The sequence below is a fragment of the Heliconius melpomene genome, chromosome 15 (assembly GCF_056956725.1).
Source record: "Heliconius melpomene rosina isolate 202511_hmr_F chromosome 15, ASM5695672v1, whole genome shotgun sequence".
Lineage (NCBI taxonomy): Eukaryota > Metazoa > Arthropoda > Insecta > Lepidoptera > Nymphalidae > Heliconius > Heliconius melpomene.
Window position 1 is genome coordinate 13,236,922 of NC_140403.1, and position 5,000 is coordinate 13,241,921.

At 53.8% G+C, this 5,000-nt stretch overlaps 2 non-coding genes and 1 pseudogene across 2 annotated transcripts; all 3 read left to right on the plus strand.

The window, feature by feature from the left end:
* Nucleotides 1-1,337: 1,337 nt before the first annotated feature.
* Nucleotides 1,338-3,240, plus strand: LOC146531785 (small subunit ribosomal RNA). The gene has a single exon (XR_014878825.1). It is a non-coding gene; the product is annotated as a small subunit ribosomal RNA (ribosomal RNA).
* An 827-nt stretch (nucleotides 3,241-4,067) lies between these two features.
* LOC146531786 (5.8S ribosomal RNA) lies at nucleotides 4,068-4,224 on the plus strand. Its single transcript, XR_014878815.1, has one exon. It is a non-coding gene; the product is annotated as a 5.8S ribosomal RNA (ribosomal RNA).
* A 565-nt stretch (nucleotides 4,225-4,789) lies between these two features.
* LOC146531787 (large subunit ribosomal RNA) overlaps nucleotides 4,790-5,000 on the plus strand; it is a 7,553-nt pseudogene continuing 7,342 nt past the window's right edge.

Below are 5,000 nucleotides of genomic sequence, written 5' to 3' on the forward strand. Positions count from 1 at the left end.
GGTGGTGGTGGTGGTGGTGGTGGTGGTGGTGGTGGTGGTGGTGGTGGTGGTATTGGTGGTGGTGGTGGTCGTGGTGGTGGTGGCGGTGGTATTGGTGGCGGTGGTGGTGGTGGTCGTGGTGGTGGTGGCGGCGGCGGCGGCGCCGGCGGCGGTGGTGGTGGTGGATGCGGTGGTGGTGGTGGTGGATGCGGTGGTGGTGGTGGTGGTGGTCGTGGTGGTGGTCGTGGTGGTGGTGGTCGTGGTGGTGGTGGTCGTGGTGGTGGTCGTGGTGGTGGTCGTGGTCGTGGCGGTGGTCGTGGCGGTGGTGGTGGTGGTGGTGGTGGTGGTGGTGGTGGTGGTGGTGCTGGTGCTCTTGGTCACGGTGTTCACTCCCCATCAACTCTCATTCACCATTCCACCCGGCCGTCCGTCTGTCAGTCGGCACGTCCCGAGTGTCGCGACCGTCGCTCTGTACATATGTGAGGTGTCGACGAGCCAAACGTATGAGCGTAGTCGACCCTCCACGGAGGTTTTGTAGTAGTATTCGTGTGTTACTATAACGCATAAATACACACAACACACCCATACCACACATAATATTGTGGTGTTGTACAGTGTCGGTCGACGGGCGCGCGCGTGCGGTTGGTTATGTTTGTTGTGGGGGTTTGTTGTGGGGCTCTCTCGCTCTTCTTGTGATTAGTAGTCACAGTTTTGCGTAGAGTGTCTCGCGTCTCTCCCCATTACGGGCATCAACGCCGCACGATTTGCGTTGTTCGTATATCAACTTTGATACATTGTTATATCGATGTTTGTTCAGCGACCGTTCTAATACCAGTGTGCGCGGCCACCCTTTGCGGGGCGACACGTTCCTTTAAAATTGGCCACGATCTCTCCAACACCGAGCGTTGATTTGTATACACAACATGTTCACGCTCATGTTAAACGAGAGATTATGAGAGTGTGTTGTGTGCGTTTTGCGACCGTTGTCGCTGCGCACGCATCAAAGATCTCGTCAGAGAACGTTCAGTACTGCGACCGAGCACCGGCACACACCGCCACCGCTTTCGTCTTCGTTCTAACCGACGACGGCGTCTGCGCGTGCGTTGTGCGGCGCGCGCGTCGTGTGTAATATCGGAGCGGCGATAGTTTGCGCGCGAACCGACATGCATTCATTCATTCATTCGTTTGTTTGTTTGTTTGTTTGTGTGTTATCGCTCGTCGCGTAAGCTTTCAAAGTTCAAAATTTATTATAATTTTATTTTTTAAAAGTCATCGCGACGCGTCTCTCGACGCCCGCGTTCGACGTTTAACAAAATAAATAAAACAACGCGAGAGTTAGCGATGTTGTTATTGTTAGCTCCCTGGTTGATCCTGCCAGTAGTTATATGCTTGTCTCAAAGATTAAGCCATGCATGTCTCAGTGCAAGCCGTATTAAGGCGATACCGCGAATGGCTCAATATATCAGTTTTGGTTCCTTAGATCTTACTCAGTTACTTGGATAACTGTGGTAATTCTAGAGCTAATACATGCAATCAGAACTCTGACCAGTGATGGGATGAGTGCTTTTATTAGATCAAAACCAATCGACGGAGGGCTTCGCGTCCGAAGTCGTTAATTTTGATGAATCTGGATAACTTTTGCCGATCGCATGGTCAAGTACCGGCGACGCATCTTTCAAATGTCTGCCTTATCAACTTTCGATGGTAGTTTCTGCGACTACCATGGTTGTCACGGGTAACGGGGAATCAGGGTTCGATTCCGGAGAGGGAGCCTGAGAAACGGCTACCACATCCAAGGAAGGCAGCAGGCGCGCAAATTACCCACTCCCGGCACGGGGAGGTAGTGACGAAAAATAACGATACGGGACTCTTTCGAGGCCTCGTAATCGGAATGAGTACACTTTAAATATTTTAACGAGGAACAATTGGAGGGCAAGTCTGGTGCCAGCAGCCGCGGTAATTCCAGCTCCAATAGCGTATACTAAAATTGTTGCGGTTAAAAAGCTCGTAGTTGCATTTGTGCGCCGCGCTGTCGGTGCACCGCATCCGCGGTGATACTGACACGTCTGCGGAGCATATCGTCGGTGAGCCGGCGGTAAAACGCCGGTTCAATATCAAAATCCTATCGCGGTTCTCTTCGGTGAGTGTCGAGATGGGCCGACAATTTTACTTTGAACAAATTAGAGTGCTCAAAGCGGGCTCAAAATGCCGCTTGAATATTTCGTGCATGGAATAATAGAATATGATCTCGGTTCTATTTTGTTGGTTTTCAGAACTCCGAGGTAATGATTAATAGGGATAACTGGGGGCATTCGTATTGCGACGTTAGAGGTGAAATTCTTGGATCGTCGCAAGACGAACATCAGCGAAAGCATTTGCCAAAGGTGTTTTCATCAATCAAGAACGAAAGTTAGAGGTTCGAAGGCGATTAGATACCGCCCTAGTTCTAACCGTAAATATGTCGTCTAGCGATCCGCCGACGTTAATACAATGGCTCGGCGGGCAGCTTCCGGGAAACCAAAGATTTTGGACTCCGGGGGGAGTATGGTTGCAAAGCTGAAACTTAAAGGAATTGACGGAAGGGCACCACCAGGAGTGGAGCCTGCGGCTTAATTTGACTCAACACGGGAAATCTCACCAGGCCCGGACACCGGAAGGATTGACAGATTAACAGCTCTTTCTTGATTCGGTGGGTGGTGGTGCATGGCCGTTCTTAGTTGGTGGAGCGATTTGTCTGGTTAATTCCGGTAACGAACGAGACTCTAGCCTGCTAAATAGGCGTCGTCATTTAGGTGTGCGCGATTTCGGTCGCGCAACTCACTGGCGACGTATTAAAATTCTTCTTAGAGGGACCGGCGTCTTCGAGCCGCACGAGATTGAGCAATAACAGGTCTGTGATGCCCTTAGATGTCCTGGGCCGCACGCGCGCTACACTGAAGGAATCAGCATGTTCTCCCTGGCCTAGAGGCCCGGGCAACCCGTTGAAACTCCTTCGTGCTGGGGATTGGGGTTTGCAATTATCCCCCATAAACGAGGAATTCCTAGTAAGCGCGAGTCATAAGCTCGCGTTGATTACGTCCCTGCCCTTTGTACACACCGCCCGTCGCTACTACCGATTGAATGATTTAGTGAGGTCTTCGGACCGACACGCGGTGGCTTCACGGCCGTCGGCGTTGCTGGGAAGTTGACCAAACTTGATCATTTAGAGGAAGTAAAAGTCGTAACAAGGTTTCCGTAGGGGAACCTGCGGAAGGATCATTAACGTGTTTGTGTGTTGTCGAAATACATCACACATAACAAAGATATATGATTATACAAAAAAAAGGCGATGAGAGCGAAAGCGCCCGCGCAACATTTTCGACGAAAAGACAACAAATCGAGAGCGCACGACGGTGCATCGCGTCGCCACAGAGCGGAACAGTGCCGCCGGCGCGCGCGCGCGCGCGCGCTCCCTGCAAACTTGCTGGAACGTGTGCACGTGTGCGTGCGGGGTGGTCGGCTCGGCGAGCCGGCGGTGGAACGCGATCGACGCAGACCGGTGAGAATCCGCGCCGCGAGTCGATCGCACCGCTGCTGACAGGCTCGCCGCTATACGAGTCCACACCACCATAGGCGTATACTTTTCGCTAGTCGGCGACGAGATGATGTCGTGTGTCGTCCTCGTCGATACTGCGGGGGCGGTCGTTCTCCGCTAAACTATATAATGCGGTCGGACGGGGGACGGACGGACGTCGCGCCGCGGCGGCAGTCGAGAGCTCTACGTTTGCCCGTATTGCGAACGACTCCGCGCCGCGACAGATGTCCGTGTCCCTGTCTGTAGTGTGTCCGTGATCGCGCCGGCATCGTCTCCTCCGCACACTCGTGCGTGGTGGGCGTGGCCCGGCGCCGATCGTCGGTAGATCACAAACAAACAAACAAATTGAACATCCATAATCTCTACGCACGTCGTCTCCGACGAGTCCACGTGCGGCGAGTGTGGTTGTTGATGATGTCGACGTAGTCGACAATGTTCGTGACACGTTTCAAACATTTTTAAACATGTTATTTTTGCGTTGGTCTTTACTGATCGCGCAAAATAAACAAACCACTACCCTGAACGGTGGATCACTTGGCTCGCGGGTCGATGAAGAACGCAGTTAACTGCGCGTCATAGTGTGAACTGCAGGACACATTTGAACATCGACATTTCGAACGCACATTGCGGTCCGTGGGGTTACATCCAGGACCACTCCTGTCTGAGGGCCGGCTGCATAAAAACAAATGCCACACTGTACGCTGACCGCGTACAAATGGCGGTTCCGTCGAGTGCGAGCGCACAGCTCGCTATCGCGGTCCGTTCAAATATGCGACCAACCAATGTCGTGCGCCGCGCCGCCTCCCCGGTGGCCGGCGCCGACTCGCTTCGCAACACACTTGTGCGAACGGCAATGCGAGTACACCTCTCATTGCCGACGGAGGAGGCGCGACCCGTTCTCTCCTGTACCCTTCGAGATAAAAATCAGAGGGTCCACGGGAGTTGAACTAGTGCCGCGCCGAATCCGGTGTGCGCGCACGCGAGATAGAGATGTCTCCGTGCGTTCACGCTCGCGCGTCTCGCGTATAGCGCGAGTATAGTGGGTAGCGTACGCTCAGTAGGCGGACTCGACGTCCGAAGTGCGCGTCGACGCCGACGCTCGTCGGGGGAGGAGGGTGGCGGAAGTGTGAGATACGGCGGCGGATCGTCGCTGTGATCGAACGCGTCCAACGCCCGCCCCGCGAGATCGGCGCCTTCGCGCCGACGGATATCGCGTCTGCCTCGTTTTTTTATCGTTGGCCTCAGATCAGGGAGGATCACCCGCCGAATTTAAGCATATTAGTAAGCGGAGGAAAAGAAACTAACCAGGATTTCCTTAGTAGCGGCGAGCGAACAGGAAATAGCCCAGCACTGAATCCCGCGGTTGTAACGATCGCGGGAGATGTGGTGTTCGGGAGGTCCCGCTTTCTCGTCGTCGCCACTCCTGTCCAAGTTCGTCTTGAACGGG